At 49.4% G+C, this 17,266-nt stretch overlaps 1 protein-coding gene across 5 annotated transcripts in view; it reads left to right on the forward strand.

Moving 5' to 3' along the window:
* ENOSF1 (enolase superfamily member 1) overlaps positions 1–17,266 on the forward strand; it is an 831,595-nt gene that overhangs the window by 748,595 nt on the left and 65,734 nt on the right. The gene's annotated exons all lie outside the window — the stretch shown is intronic.

Below are 17,266 nucleotides of genomic sequence, written 5' to 3' on the forward strand. Positions count from 1 at the left end.
CAGCAAGGCAGTGCGACCTAAGGCGAAACAACCCACGCTGGATGACTTCACCAAAACGTCCCCGGGCTCGGACGCCACCAAGAATAAGGATGCACCGGCCGTAGGTAGCGCGACGACTTCGAGCTCTAACAAAGAAATCCTAGCAGCGATTGCGGACCTGAGAGCGGCCTGGGAATCGAAATTAGAACAGGCTGTCTCTGAATTAAAAACGGCATTGGACCTCAAAGTTGGGGAGGTCCAGGAAGACGTCAATCTACTGAGACAGGACGTTAGGGTTCTGGCAGAGCGCACAGAGTCCCTAGAAAAAGAAGTCGGCCCGAATACGGCGGACTGTGCCACCCACAAGACAAAACTGCACGCCCTAATCCAAAGGGTGGGCAACCTGGAAAGTAGAGCGGAGGAGGCGGAAGGACGGGCCCGTCGCAACAATATCCGCATTGTGGGCCTACCGGAGGGGACGGAGGGCCGTGACCCTACTGACTTCGTTGAGACCATGTTGCTGCAGGAGATATCCGGAGGGGCCTTATCCCAAGGCTTCGCAGTGGAGAGAGCACATAGAGCCCTAACGAGGAGGCCGCCTCCTGGAAACCCGCCCAGACCCATCATTGCCAAAATTCTTAACTACCGTGATCGGGAAAGAATATTAGAACATTTTCGTAAAGGAGGCACGATCAAGAGAGGAGAAGCAAACATCACGGCGTATCCGGATTACACCCTAGCTGTGCAGCGGAGCCGTATGAACTTTGGAACTGTGAAACGGAGGCTGAGGGAGGCAGGTTACAAATATATGTTGCTTTACCCTGCAAAACTGAAGGTCATACAGGCGCATAAGACTTTATTTTTCGAGACCCCAGAGGACGCCATGGAGTGGCTCGACGCACAAGGGTGCCCTCAAGAATCGGCGGACCGGCCCCAGAAGGACTCGGAGGAGCTACGGAAGACGTAAAATGGCGTCGCAAGATGGCGCGACACATGGACCTTAAGACTTGATTATAGTCGGTTCGGAACCTTCGGTATGGAAGGTCAGTTGGTTGTACTGTTTGCCACAAACATTGAGATTATTATTGAACGGGAGCCCCATGGAGCGATACTCTCTCCCCACAATAGCTTAGGTTAGGTGGCCATTAGGGCGACCTCACCCTACTGGGCTCCGTGTACGGACTGGTGTTTGCGGAGCCAGATGTGGGGGTGCCTGAGCTCTTTTGTTGAAGCTGGGCAACAGTTGGGGTGTGTGGTGTTGGGGGAAGGGTGGGTGAGGGAGGGGAAAGGGGGTTGGAGTTTAGTTGTGTGTGCGGTTAGTTTGGGAATGAGCTTATTTGCGGAGTGGCCGCAGTGGGACGCTTTCTGTGTCATGAGAACTGTTGGAGGTTCCCGTAAGGGGGGTGGGAAGACACATAGCTGCCATGGGTGACCTCAAGATTGCCACCTGGAACGTCCGAGGCCTCAATAATTACTTGAAAAGAAATAAAGTCATGTTGTATCTTAAACGACAGAAGATCGACATTGCCCTGCTACAAGAAACGCACCTGGCCCAACATAAACTAGACCTTGTAAAGAAAAAATGGGGGGGTACAGTGGTGGGCTCCCCGTACTCGGCCTATGCCAGAGGTGTGCTGATCTGGGTGGCCCCGCATGTCCCACTCAAAATTGTACGAGAGGAGGTAGACACGGAGGGTAGGCTGGTAATACTGAGGGTACTGATTGAGAACAGAGGACTGAGTATTATTAATACATACGCCCCCAATCAGAATACTGCTGTATATTTCAGGACTCTATGTACACGCCTGGGCTCGGGCGCAGGAGAACCGATCATCTGGGGGGGGGATTTTAACTGTGTTCTTGACCCCAAGATAGATAGGTCCGACAGGAAAGTAGACAGGCCCACCCCAGCGGCCAGGGCTCTACGGGTACTATTAGACGACTATGGACTAGAGGATGTCTGGAGATTGAAACACCCCACGGCCTTGCAGTACTCTCATTATTCGGCCCCTCAACAGTTGCACACGAGACTAGATTACTTCTTTGCTACGCCAGAAGTGATGATAACAACTACACAGGTTGAATACAGAGCAAGGGTCCTGTCGGACCATTCGCCCTTGGTGATGACCTGGCAATATGGCCGCCCTAGAGGGCGGATTCCAACATGGCGCCTCCGGGCGGAGGCGCTCAGAGACCCGGCCTTCAGAGAAGATATTAGAGAGACGATTACAAGGTATTTTGAGGAGAACACAGGCAGTGTGGATTCGGCTGGTACACTTTGGGAGGCCTTCAAGGTGGTAGTGAGGGGCGATGCTATTTCTAAATCAAAGGGCCTTCAGGGGGGGGTTTTAGCTGAGCTGGGGAAAGTGGAGAAAGAATTGGAGCGTGAATGTACCAGAGGGGGAGGGGACACAGACCTAGTACTCGAATTACAACAACGATGCTCAGAGCTTTGGGAGCGGCTTTGTGACCTCAATTACAGGAAATACGTGGAGAGGCAACATGCAGGAGGTGACAAAACGGGTCGCCTACTGGCATGGCTCTACAAGAGGGAAACCCCCAGGGCCCCGGTCATGATGATAGAAAGGGAAGACGGCGAGGAGGCTCACACTCAGGAAGAGGTTAACGCTGCTTTCTTAGATTATTATAAAGCGCTGTATGAGGACAAAGGGGAAGACAATCTGGATAAAATCAGGGACGCACTGGAAGATATAGAACTGCCCAGGATTAGTGCAGAGGAAAGGGAGGAGTTAGATGGCCCCATTACGCTAGATGAACTGGAAGAGGTGGTGAAACGGCTGCCTACTTGCAAGACCCCGGGCACTGATGGACTCCCGAGTGAGTTCTACAAAACGTATAGCGCAGAGATACTCCCCCCTATGCTTGAGATGTACAACGAATCATTCGAGGGAGGCCGATTGCCAGACACGCTCAGAGAAGCGCTGATCGTACCACTGCCCAAGCCTAACAAGCCGAGACAACACTGTGGATCGTACAGACCGCTGTCGATGTTAAACCAAGACAGTAAGATTCTGACAGCGGTCTTGGCGGATAGGCTGCGCAAGGTCATCGGCAGGCTGATACACTCGGATCAGACAGGTTATGTCCCTGGCAGGAACATAACTCATAATCACAGGCGGCTCCACCGAGTGATAGAAGAAGGGAACAGAAGAGATGAGGAAATGGCAGTGATCTCCCTAGACGCAGTTAAGGCGTTTGATTCGGTGAGGTGGCCATGGCTGTTTGCGGTCCTGAGGGAATATGGGTTTGGGCCAGGCTATATCAGATGGGCGAGACTACTGTATAGCCAGCCTACGGCTAGGGTGCGTACAGGATCAGTGATATCCGACAAGTGGCACCTAAGTAGGGGTACTAGGCAGGGATGTCCTTGGTCCCCGATGTTATACATATTGGCCTTGGAACCCTTAGCGGTATATCTTAGACAGCAATATGACCTGGTGGGCATCGAGGTGGGAGGAAAGAGCCATTTGATATCCTTATATGCCGATGACCTGCTGCTGTACCTAAAGTATCCTGAAGAGAACCTCCAGTATGTTTTGGAGGTCATGCAGAAGTATGCCGAATTGTCCGGCATAGCGGTTAATCCTGACAAGTCGAGCATGTTCCCTCTAGGGTACTATTCGAGGGTCCCCACGGAACGCTTGCCGGTATTGCCCGTGCCTTGGGCAGCCGAGTCCTTCCGATACCTCGGAATAGACATATATCACACTGTGAGAAACGAACATCTGCACAACACCGAGGTTGCTGTGGATAAAATCAGTGCGTCTATGCGATTTTGGGAAAAACTGCCGCTAGCGATGATAGGGCGAGGGGCGTTGCTTAAAATGGTTGTCTTGCCTAGACTGCTGCATTTCTTCAACAACATACCATACTTAATAGCTAGGAAGTTCTTTACCAAACTCGACAGTATGTGCAGGGACTTCCTATGGCATGGCACTCGCAACCGAGTGGCGCTGTGGAAGCTACAAAACTTCTACGATAAAGGAGGAATTAAATTACCACATTTTGAGGCCTATTATGTAGCGAGCCAATTGCAATATGTTACACAGTGGCTCTCTGATGAGGAATCTCCCGAGTCCAGATTGGTTGGGACAGATTGCACCTCGTTTTATTTGAAGGAGATCATCTGGGTCCCTAGACAAGACTTAAACCTTTGCCCTGGTATGCTGTTACTTGGGTGGAAAATGTGGCGTAGAGCATGCCGGTTACTGGAAAGCCCGGATCCGTGTTCGCCGCAGGTGCCACTGGTCGCCTTGACTGCGGGGGATGGTCAACTTAGAAAATTGATCAGAATGTACTGGGAACCGGTTGGGTTGGCCACGTTAGGAGATATATGGCAAGACGGGGCCATCAAGGATTTTGCAGACTTAGAAGAAGAAGCTGGGTTACATGGGGGCCAATATGTTACATACTTCAGGTTGGTACAGATTATCCGAAAATCTTGGCCTGAGACGGTGTTAGCGGAGGATCCGGATGCCCTGATTGACACAATATATGACATATCAGAGGGCGGACACGAGATCTCCAGATTGTACGAGGTGGTGATGTCCCGAGTGGGAAAGGACTTGACAGACTTGAGACTAGAATGGGAAATGGAGGTGGGGGTTCAGATGACGGATGGGATGTGGGAACGGGCTCTGGGATATCATAAAAAAGTGTCCAGGAATGCTAGATTACAGCAAATCCAACTATATATCACACACAGAGCGTATTTGACCCCCAAGAGAATAGCTAAGTTTGCTAACTCGGGCAGGCAAGCATGCCCGAAGTGTAACGAGGAGAACGCGGATATGACGCATATGTTCTGGTCCTGCACAGTAATTGAAGTCTTCTGGGGAGAAGTGTCACAGAAGTTGGCTGACAAAGGGGTCTCGATAAGCATTGACACGACCTGGGCTTGCCTTCTAGGGGGGTTCTCCAGACCAAAGAACACCAGACATCTGGGGAAACTGAGAGACCTAGCGTATATACTCGCTAAGAGGAGGATAGCTATGAACTGGAAGCAATGCTACAAACCTAGGATAGAGATGTGGTGGAGGGATCTCCAAAAATGGGCGGAGGCTGAAACCATGGTCTGGCAAGAGGCATGCAGTAAATGCGGGGAGGAGGATGTGGGCAACCTAGTAGCCTGGAGGTCATTAATCACTGGTCTGTTTGGGGTACGAGGAGAACCTACTGCCTCGGAGGAGGAAGTCACCCGGCCACACCAGGTCGATACGGAACTACCCTGTGGATGAGCTCTTGGGGGGGAGTGTAGTGTTGTGCTTTGTTAAGTGTTTTATTGGTTTATTGTGTATAATGTCACAAGTTTGTTTATACTGTTTTCACTTAAAATAAAAATAAAAATATTTAAAAAAAAAAAAAACAATACAAACCAAACTTGCAATGTATACAAAAACATTTCAATTGGATTTCCGTCAATCGAGTTCACTGCTTCCCCTGTCCCACCCCCCATAACAAGCCTACTTTTCTAATGTTCTGTTCCTGCATCCAGTGGTAGGGTATTCTCCTCTGTGGGATCCGCTGGGTCTTCTAGTGACCCAAATAGTTCTGCTATCAGTAATTTCCAGGCCATCAGGGTCTCAGACTCTTCCTCCCCCCCAGCGCTGCTAGTTTCTTGCCATACCATAGTTTCTGCCTCCGCCCATTTCTGCAGATCTTTCGACCATACCTCCACACGTGGCTTGTGGCATGTCTTCCATCCCATAGCAATTCTCCTTTTCGCAAGCGCATATGCCAGATACTTCAGCTTGCTCACATACCTAAGTTTCCGTGACCTAGGGAACCCCCCCTAACAGGCAGGCCCATACAGTGTCCATCACAATTTTGTATACCCTTTCCTGCCAGTTTGCATGCAATCTCACTCCCAAAGCACTCAATAACCGGGCAGGACCAGAACATATGCACCATGCCTGCATTTTCCTCATCACATTTGGTGCATGCCTGCCGTCCCGCATTTTTGAACTTGGCGTCAGATATGCCCTATGCGTAATATACAATTGCATCTGTTTAAGTCTCGCGTTTCTCGACACCTTCTTATGATATCCTTCGACTCGCTCCCACATCCCATCCTCCATCGGGGTCCCCATTTCTTCCGCCCATTCTAGTCTCAATTGGACCACCTCATTCCCCACCTTGGACATCATCATCTCATATAATCTAGACATCCCATGTCCCCCCTCTGTTATATCATATATTATGTCTATTGTAATATCCGGTTCTCCTTCAAGGACCGGTTCGGGCCACATTTTCTTAATCTTCTGCATCAATCTGTGATACGTAATATACTGGCCGTTGTGCAACTCGGTTTCTGTCCCCAGCTCCCCAAAATCAATCCTGGTTCCCCCCTGCCAAATATCTCCCATTGTCGGTATGCCAGCCGGCTCCGAGTGGTTTCTGATTATCATCCTTAACTGCTCTTCTCCACCCGCCAGTGCGACCAGTGGTACCTGTGGGGTACACGGGCATGTGTTCCCCATTAATTAGCAGGCCCTTCGCCACATCTTCCATCCTAGCACCATCATCTTTGGGCACCCATCAATCACTTCCTGGGGCAACCAAATAATCTCCTTCAAATAAAATGGGGCACAGTCCCGACTGAACAGTCTGGCTTCAGAGGTCACATCGTCTGAGAGCCATTTGGCTACGTATTGGAGCTGACTTGCAACATAATAAACTTCATAATTAGGCAGTTTTATGCCCCCTTTCTCGTAAAAGTTCTGTAGCTTCCAGAGTGCCACTCTGTTTCGTGTGCCCTGCCACAAGAAATCTCTACACATACTAGCTAATCTTTTAAAGAACTTCTTTGGTATCATATACAGGATATTCCCAAAATAGCGCAGAAGCCTAGGCAAGACCACCATTTTCAACATTGCGCTACGCCCCATCGTAGCTAAAGACAGTTTCTCCCAGAACCGCATGCAGTTCTCAATTTTCTTAATGGTTACTTCTGTATTGCACTCATGCTCTTCCTCCACTGTATGGCATATGTCTTTGCCCAGATAGCGGAATTTATCAGCTGTCCATGGTACCTGTAACACCGGCAAATGCTTCGAGGGGATCCATTTGTAACCACCCCACGGGAACATGCTAGACTTCTGAGGATTCACCGCTTTACCAGACATCCCCGCATATCTATCCATCACCTCCAGAATATATTGGAGGTTTTCTTCTGGATAACGCAAGTACAATAGTATGTCATCTGCATATAACGATATCAGGTGCCGTTCACCACCCACATGGATGCCTATCGTGTCATATTACCGCCTTAAGTAAATCGCTAGGGGTTCCAGGGCCAATATGTATTGTTCCCCTGTGGAGCTTCCACCTTTCCGATATCACTGACCCTGTCTTAACCCTAGCTAGCCGTTCACTGTATAACAATTTAGCCCACTGCAAATATCCTGCGCCCATCCCATAGCCAGCCAGGGAAGCCAGCAACCACGGCCATTTCACTGAGTCAAAGGCCTTTATTGCATCCAACGACACGATTGCCAGTTCGTCTTCACTTTCATTTCCATATTCAATTATTCTGTGGAGCCTTCTAAGATTATTAGATATGTTCGTATTAGGGACATAACCCGCCTGGTCCGGGTGTATCAACCTGCTTATAACTTTCCTTAACCTGTTTGCCAAAACGGCAGTCAAAATTTTACTGTCTTGATTTAACATCGACAGAGGTCTATAGGAGCTACAGCTATGCCCTCGCTTATTAGGTTTGGGGAGTGGTATTATAATCGCTTCTCTGAGCGACTCCGGCAATCTACCTAGCTCATACACCTCATTCAACATATCTAGCATCGGGGGGAGCACCTCATCCTTGAATATTATATAAAATTCACTCTGGAGTCCATCGGCCCCCGGGGTCTTACTAGTTGGTAATTGTCTCACCACCTCCTCTAGGGTTATCTGTGCGTCCAACTCCTCCTGCTCTTCCCGCTCTTCTGCACTTATCTGTGGCAATCCTATGTCCTCCAGTGTTTCCATTATCATTGCGCTGTTCTCCTCCTCATCGTCCCCATATAGCAGCCCATAATAGTTTGCAAACTTCTGATTAACTCCCTCTTGGGTATCCACCACCCTTCCATCTTCCCTTATTATGGATCTAATCGTAGGCCTAGGGGTTTCGCTCTTATATAACCATGCCAAGATCCTTCCTGGCTTATCTCCTCCCGCATGTTGCCTTTCAATATACTTTTTATAATTAAGGTTGCACAATCTTTCCCAGTGCCCCACACACTTTTGCTGCAGTCTTGATATCAGTTCCGCGTCTTGGCTAGTACCATTTTCTCCCTTAAGTGCCCTTTCCAGTTCTCCCTCAGTTTCCCGCAGGTTCGCCAGTATCCCTCCCTGCAATACCTTCGATTTTGCGATAGCCACTCCTTTCATAACAACTTTGAAGGCCTCCCATAGTGTGCTCGCCGGGTCCACACTGCCCGTGTTTGTCTCAAAGTAACTAACGATCTCTTCGCTCATATCCTCCCTAAAAAAGGCTTCGCTGAGCGCCTCTGCCCTGAGGCGCCGCGTCGGAATTCTTGCTCTCAGAGGACAACATTGCCATCTAAGGATCAGGGCGAGTGGTCCGACAGAACTCTTGCTTTATATTGAACCTGCCTGACCTCCGTCAGTATCTCTGGAGTGACAAAGACATAGTCCAGCCTTGTATGTAGTTGCTGTGGGGCAGAATAATGCTAGTATTGCCTTTCATGAGGATGCCGCGCCCTCCATACATCTTCCAGCCGAAAATCATTCAGCAACCCTGTAACGCCTTGGACGACAGGGTAGGTCTTTCTATTTTCCCATCTGATCTGTCCACCCTAGGGTTTAATACACAGTTGAAGTCCCCACCCAAATCACCACGCTCCCCACACACATACTAAGATTGTCACACAGCGTTCTGAAATATGCTGCAGTATTTTGGTTCGGGGCATACGTATTCACGATACTTATCTCCCTGTTTTCAACCAGTCCCCTCACCACGACCATCCTCCCGTCCGTCTCCACCAGCGTCTGTAACAGCTGAAACGGGACGTGAGGCGCCACCCAGACTAACACCCCTCTGGCATAAGCCGAATATGGTGAGCCCACCATGGTTCCCTTCCATTTCCTCCCAATCATCTCCATCTTATCTCGCGTCAGATGCGTCTCTTGCAATAAGGCAATATCTATCTTCTGTCTCCGTAGGTATAACATGACCTTGTTTCTCTTCAGGTAACTATTGAGCCCCCTGACGTTCCAGGTGACTATTTTAAGATCCCCCATGACGTTACAAAGTCCCTTTCCCTCCCCCCTCCTGTGTAGTCCACCATCAGTTGCTTGACTAGTCTATGTAGGCTCACACCCCAACTAAAACTAAAACCCCCCTTAACTATGAACACAACAAGCCCCCTCTCCCCCCCCCTACCTGTCCCCAACAACACCCTCCCAACTGTTACCCAGCTCCATCCCTGGATCTCAGGCACCCCCCATCTAGCCCTTTCTGGCAAAAAGCCTGTACTCGTAGCTCAGCAGGGTAAAGTCGCCCTAGTGGCCGCCTTACTACTAACTCTCGGAGGTAGGTGGCTCCCAACGTGTTGCTCCTGTTCTTAGCGCTAACTAGTTCACATGTGCAGTTTTCTCACTATATTCCAGTCCAGCAGGGTCATAAAGTCCAAGTGCACCCAATACCAATCAAATATGCCAGAGCTTCATACTAAAACTATCCCTCCCGCTTATCCCCAGTGTTCACAACACCTTCTCATCACGTATCGTGATTCTGGCGATCCTGCGCCTCATCTTGCTCCGGAAAACCTTGCAAGTCCAGCCATGCCGCTGCTTCCTCCGGGGTGTCAAAAAGAGCGCTCTACTTTTGTGCAAGATTTTTAGCTTCGCAGGGTGCAAGAGCATGTACTTGATGCCAGCCTTACGCAGTCTCCTCTTGACCGCCACATAGCTGTACCGTTGTCTTTGCACCAGCATAGTATAGTGGGGATATGCTGTAATGTTGGTGGATGCTCTTTCTATTGTCTCGCCTCTACGAAAAAATTCCAATATTTTCTCCCTGTCTTTATAGTTCAGGATTTTCGCTATTATCGGCCGCGGCGGGGCCCCTGTTCGTGGTTTCCTCATTAGGGCTCGATGCGCACGTTCAACCGCAAACCCTTGTGAGAGCTTATCTGCTGCGATCTCTTGCAGGATCATGTTCTCCACATAGTCAGTGGGGTCCTGGCCCTCTTCTCCCTCCGGCAGGCCGACCACGCGGATGTTGTTCCGTCTTGCCCTTCCTTCCACCTCTTCCACTCGATTTTCAAGGTTGGCCACCTGCTGTTTTAGTATATGGACCTCCTTTGCATTATTTGTTCAGACGTCTGTGTTAGTCTTCACAGCGCTCTCCAGGCCACTTGTTCTTTCCGCCAGCACCCTAACGTCTTGTCGCAGCAGGGTGACTTCAATCCCTACTGCATCAATTTTGTTCTCCAGGGCCGTCCGCAGGTCCGCCATAGCTGTACCCCATTTGACACTTAGTTCTGTTATGGCTGCAAGGACCTGGTGATTATCTCCTTCTGGGGTGCCATCCGCGGAAGCCGCCATTGCACCCTGTGCCGGTGTCGAGGGTGTCCGCTGCGCCTTTGTAAAGGTCTCCATTGTGGGTTGTTTGCTCTTGGCCTTCACACCTTTCACTGACATCTTGCAGCCCCTTTGTAACTTGTTAGGTTCCAGCACTTCCGTGTTGTCGCAACTTCTCCCGTTCCTCCAGGCGTTGAAACGTGTGTTTCGGCGCGCTGCGTTGGTGGTGGCCCAAGAATCTGCGTTTCAAGTGGGCTGTGTCCTTCCACGTCCCACCTCTGACCCCTGTAGTCAATGGCAGTTCGTCTTTTGCTTTCACTGCTCCTTAGCCAGGCTCCCGCATCTCATTGTGCTCATCAGTTCAATGTGGGCTTTTGTATGAGCCTTGGTGGGACCCACCGCCTTGCACTTTGGCTCAGTCACAGTCCGCAATACCCATGCAATGGGCAGAATTCCCACTATTGTATGCTCAAGCCAGCACTCTTCTTCTCATAGCGCATTCCAGCATGCAGCGCTATTTTCCTGGTGGGTGCCTGTAACGCTCACCTGATTCCCACGGAGGCGCGGGTCTTGGCAGGAAGGTGTCTGTAACACGAAACGTGATGTGCAGGATTCGGTTGGCTTCTGGGGTCGAACCTCTCCGTACTGTGTGTCGGACTCGAAGGGTGAGGTTTCTGCAGGTGAAATAATATGGGGGTTAAAGGTCTGGGTTGTGAATGTCCCTATCTCTCTCCTCCCAGCCTGACTGTTGAGCCCCCCGCCCAGGTCAGCGCACTCACCTTAGATAGGTGAATGCTGGGCTCTCCATCTGCGTCTAGTGCAGGGTGCCGTTGCCAGTCCTTCACTGGTGAAACGTTGGCCTCTTGACTTCAGAGGATGGGTACCGTCGTTGTCTGCACGACCGGTAAGTTTCTGGACACCTTTACTCTTTATAGTCTTTTTATGCGTGGCGGAGAAGCGCCTGGAATTGCGTAAGTATGGCAAGCGCTCTTACTGTCTCTTTCTTTGTCTTTGCAGGCGACGATGCAGAATGAAGAAATCCGGAATTCGCCGCGTGCCGGTAAGTGTAACACTGCTGTTTATCTTTGCAGGTGAAGATGCAGCGTGAAGAATCCGGACTGCACAGCGTGCCAGTAAGTATGATAATGCTGTTTATCTTTGCAGGCGGAGGTGCAGCGTGAGACACGGCCGCTGTCGATGGATCAGGTAAGTAAACACTGCGTGTTAAAGTTCGTTCTGCTAACCTGTTGTTTCTGGTCTTTTGCAGGTGCTGATGTTGATCGGGTACAGGAATGGTAAGTATAATTCTTGCAGGTTCAGGATCCAAAGAAGAAAGGCTGGAACAGACTCGGTGAGCGTTCTGCTGCAGATGCAGAATAACGCGAAGCACATTTCATCAATCGGGTGTGGTTTAAATAGCCTAGGAGTGATGAGGCGTCTCCTTCCACGGCCCCGCCTAGGTAAGAAAAGAGTTCCTGCTTCCAGAAGAGTTCCAGTGCTGTATCCAGGGAGTGGAGCTGCCCCACCCAGGTAAGAAAGTAGTCCCAGTTCACAGAGGACTTCTAAGAGTCTGGTAAGTAAGCAGCATGGTCTGCCACAGGTAAGTCCACCCAAGCACCTTCACACCAATGATGAGCCCGGCGCTTCCAGTGCCGGGACCGATGCTTCTGATGAGCCTGGTGCCACCGGCGCCAGGACAAGGTCCAAAAGGTCCCTGTGGGGACCGGCTGGTGCCTAGGATCAGGGTTAGGGGCCTGCTTCCAAGGACGTTGGGTTGGTCCTGACTCCTTGGAAGCAGTGATCATGACAGTATCCCCCCTCAAGGCCCCTCCTAAGTGTGTCTTTCCCGGGGGCTTTGGCTTGTCGGGGTGATTCAGATGGAATCTCTTGACCAGACGAGGTGCGTGGACATGTTCTGAGGGTTCCCAAGACCTTTCCTGGGGACCATATCCTTTCCAATCAACCAGATAGTATATTTAGACCTGGAAATTTTGGAGTCTAGGATGTTCTTCACTTCGAATTCGAGTTCTCCGTCTACCAAAACGGGTTCTGGGAGTTTAGTCAATCAGGTTTCTGGTTGTACTGGTTTTAATAAGGAGACATGGAATACTGGATGTATTTTCATATGCGTAGGTAATTCCAATTTGGCAGCCACTGGATTAATTATGGCAGATATGAGGTAGGGCCCAAGGTATCTCGGGATGAAAGTGCGGGGTCCTTTTAAAGGCAGGTGCTTAGTGGATAACCAGACTTGATCTCCTACAGCGTAGTGAGGGGCCTCTTTACGGTGCCGATGGGCTGCCTTTTTGAATTGAGCTTTAGCTCTTTGCAGATGGGCAGTGGCTTCCTTAAAGGCACAGGTGATCTTCGAATGCAAGTGATGCACAGCAGGTGCTTCAATTTCTTGGGGAGGATCCAGGTTGGAGGTTCTAGGATGGTGTCCATATAATAGGAAAAAAGGAGTCTTCCCGGTTCCAGAATGAGTCGAATTGTTGTAAGCGTATTCAGCGATCCAAAGAATGTCCTTCCAGGGTTTTTCTGTTTGTTGGAGCATGCAGCGTAGATATTGTTCTAATGTCTGGTTTGTCCTTTCGGTTTGTCTGTCAGTTTGGGGATGGTGACTGGTCGAAAGTCTTACATCAACTTGGGCTAGACGACAGCAACTGCGCCAGAAGTGGGAGATGAATTGACTTCCCCTATCGGAGACTAAAACCGAAGGAAAACCGTGTAAGCGAACGATGTTTACCAAGAATTCCCGGGCCAATACTGAGGCTGAAGGCAGACCCTTCAAGGGTATGAAGTGAGCCATTTTCGAGAATAGATCCACGACTACTAAGATGGTAGTATATCCCAAGCATGGAGGTAAGTCCGTGATAAAATCCATGGACAGGGTAGGCCATGGACAGGGAGGAATGTCAAGTGGCTGTAATAGGCCGGCTGGTTTTTGCTTTTGACTTTTATTCTGGGCACACACACCGCAGGAGATTACAAAGTCTCTAATATCCCTTTTCCACGATGGCCACCAGAAATGTCTTTTAATCTTTTCCATGGTTTTGGTAATGCCAGGGTGCCCCTCCATTAGAGAATCATGATAACCGGAGATTACTTGTTTTTGTAGTTGCTCACAGGGCAAGTGCAATCGTCCTCGGAAATATGGCAGGTCTTGATCTACTGAGAATTCTTTTCCCTTTAATTGCCAGTCCTGCAAATCGGTCGGAGTTAGGAGCGATTTCACCGTGGTCTTGATGTCTTCAAAAGATTGAGTGCTGACCAAACCCAAAATCCTTTGTTCTGGGATTATGGGTATTGGATCTGGATTGATCAAATGTTCATCTACTCCCATCCGGGAGAGGGCATCCGCCTTTCCGTTCTTACTACCTGGTCGATAAGTAATTATAAAGTCAAATTCTGCTAGGAACAGAGCCCAGCGAAGCTGTCTGGAAGACTGAGCTTTGGGTGTCTTTAGATATTGTAAATTGCGGTGGTCAGTCATTACGGTGACTGTGTGTCTGGCTCCAAGAAGATAATGCCGCCAGGCTTTAAAGGCCGATCTGATGGCCAAAAGTTCCTTGTCAGTAATTGAATAGTTGATCTCAGGAGGCGAAAACTTGCGGGACCAAAAGGCAACCGGATGTAGTTGGTTGGTGACCGAATCTCTTTGTGATAACACTGCTCCCATAGCAAGACTAGAAGCATCCGTTTCTATGATGTAAGGAAGTTCTGGGCGAGGATGTTTTAAAACAGGTGCAGAAATGAATTTAGCTTTTAAGTCTTGAAAAGCTTGTTCCGCTTCAGAAGACCACTCAAAACGTTTGTTCTTTTTCAACAGAGCGGTGATGGGCTGGACTATCCGGGAAAATTCAGGAATGAATCTGCGGTAAAAGTTAGCGAATCCTAACATGCTTTGAACTCCTTTTACAGAGGTTGGTGATGGCCACTTGATAATTGCATCAACTTTCTTTGAATCCATATGGACTCCGTTAGGTGACAAAATGAATCCCAGGAACTCGACTTCCGTTGCGTTGAAAACGCATTTCTCAAGCTTAGCAAAAAGACTATGTTGAAGCAATCTCTCGAGAACCTTTTTAACGTGTCTCTGATGTTCTTCTTCAGATGATGAATATACGAGGATGTCGTCAATGTAGACAACTACACACACGTCAATAAGCTCTCTAAGGACATCGTTCATAAAATATTGGAAAGCAGCAGGAGCATTACACAGTCCAAAGGGCATCACTTGATATTCGAATAGCCCGTACTTGGTGCGGAAGGCCGTTTTCCATTCATCGCCCTCTTTGATCCGTACCAAGTGGTAGGCTCCTCTGAGATCCAGCTTTGTGTATATACATGCATCTTTGACTTGGTCCAGGAGTTCAGGGATCAAAGGTAACGGGTATCTGTTTTTAACAGTGATCTGATTCAGGGCGCGGTAATCTATGCAAGTCCTAAGGTCTCCTTTCTTTTTCGGAACGAAGAACAAAGCCGATGAAGCTGGAGATTTTGAAGGACGGATAAACCCGTTAGCTAGGCATTGGTCCAGGTACTGTCTGAGGTGAAGGTTTTCTGGCTTGGTGAGGGCATAGATCCTGCTGCAAGGAGGAGTTGTTCCAGGTATCAGATCTATTTGACAGTCGTAAGACCTATGAGGAGGTAGAGTGTTAGCTTGATCCTTCTGGAAGACGTCTTGGAACTCCTGGTATTCGGGAGGTAATTTGAGAATCTCCTCAGAAGAGATTGCCGCTAATGAAACATCAGGTCGAGGATAACAAGTGGTAGAACACTCTGGAAACTGAACCGTCTTTGCTCGCCAATCAATCTGAGGATTGTGCTTCTCTAACCAAGGGATTCCCAGAATGATCTGGAACTGAGGGGCCTTGATTACATCGAACACTATTCTCTCCCGGTGTCCATTGTGACTCAACAACGTCACTTCTTGGGTGGCATGCGTTACTGGTCCGGAGGCTATCTCCGTGCCATCCACAGTAGTGATGACGTCTTTTACTGCCTTAGGGACAAGGGGTAGATTCATCCTTGATACCATTTCACGGTCCACATAGTTACCGATTGCTCCGCTGTCAATGTAAGCTTCAATTGCATGCAAACGATCCGGACGTTCAGGACTAATGAGGACCATGGGTATCACGAAATGCGAGGTCATGGGACAGATCTTAACGCTCGGCAAGAGGACCTCTACTCTTGTCGGGCGAGGTCGTTTCCCTGCTCAGAATTTGTGGTACAGGTATCCGCGGCTCCTACAATCTTCTTAGCTGGTTTCACAGGACAGTCCCGAAGAAAGTGTCCTGAATTACCGCAATAGAGGCATAATTGCAGATGCCTTCTTCTTTCCCGCTCTTTCTGGGTTAAAGGTCCTCTCATTTCCCCTATTTGCATGGGTTCCACAGTGTCAGCTCCCTTATTCGAGGTTTGTGGTTTAGAAAACACTCGGGTATCACATCTGGAACGATCTGCCTTCCTGTTCTGTAGTCTATGGTCCAGTTGGACAACTAAGTCAATATAGTCCGAACATTCTTGTGGAGGATTCACAACTTGCGCTAGCACATCCTTGAGCTCTCCACACAGGCCTCTGTAGAAAAGCGTTATTCTCTTGTCCTCGGGCCATTGTGTTTCCACTATGAGTCTATTGAAAGAGGCTATATAAGTCAAGAGGTCTTGGTTACCCTGTCGTAATGAGAGAAGTTCATTGTCCAAGGCCTGCCCTTGTGCATGTCTTGCGAACAGTTTCTCCATGCTGGACTGGAAGGCTTGAAAATCGTGTAAAACCGGATCATCCTGGGTGACTAAAGGGATCGACCAATCTGCAGCGCTGCCACTGAGATAAGAAAGCACGAAAGCCACCTTGGCCTGGTCTGTTGGGAATGCAGCTGGTCGACATAAGAAGTGCAGGCGGCACTGGTTGATGAACACTGCGAATTTCTTTGGATCACCAGCAAAGCGTTCGGGCGGAGCCAAGGGCACATTACCGGGCAGATTGCTTTGCACTGGATTTGAAGCTGATGCAGATGGATAACTCCCTCCTGGAACGGGCAAAGGTGTCTGTCCTGCCTGCGTTTGTAACAACTGCCTAGCAAGGTCCTCTGTTCGCTCCTTAGAAATTATCAGTTCTCTTCTTAGAGAGCTCATTTCCTGGCAAGCTGCATGTACTTCTGCTCTTAATTCCCCAAGCAACTGGGCTAGTTGATCAATATCTGAGGTTTCCATTGCGCCTGGGTAGGAGTTTTGTGGTGGGCTTCGCGTTCTGTAACGCTCACCTGATTCCCACGGAGGCGCGGGTCTTGGCAGGAAGGTGTCTGTAACACGAAACGTGATGTGCAGGATTCGGTTGGCTTCTGGGGTCGAACCTCTCCGTACTGTGTGTCGGACTCGAAGGGTGAGGTTTCTGCAGGTGAAATAATATGGGGGTTAAAGGTCTGGGTTGTGAATGTCCCTATCTCTCTCCTCCCAGCCTGACTGTTGAGCCCCCCTCCCAGGTCAGCGTGCTCACCTTAGATAGGTGAATGCTGGGCTCTCCATCTGCGTCTAGTGCAGGGTGCCATTGCCAGTTCCTTCACTGGTGAAACGTTGGCCTCTTGACTTCAGAGGATGGGTACCGTCGTTGTCTGCACGACCGGTAAGTTTCTGGACACCTTTGCTCTTTATAGTCTTTTTATGCGTGGCGGAGAAGCGCCTGGAATTGCGTAAGTATGGCAAGCGCTCTTACTGT

Source organism: Ambystoma mexicanum, chromosome 5q (assembly GCF_040938575.1).
Source record: "Ambystoma mexicanum isolate Mex_15411 chromosome 5q, UKY_AmexF1_1, whole genome shotgun sequence".
In the NCBI taxonomy this organism is placed as follows: Eukaryota; Metazoa; Chordata; class Amphibia; order Caudata; family Ambystomatidae; genus Ambystoma; species Ambystoma mexicanum.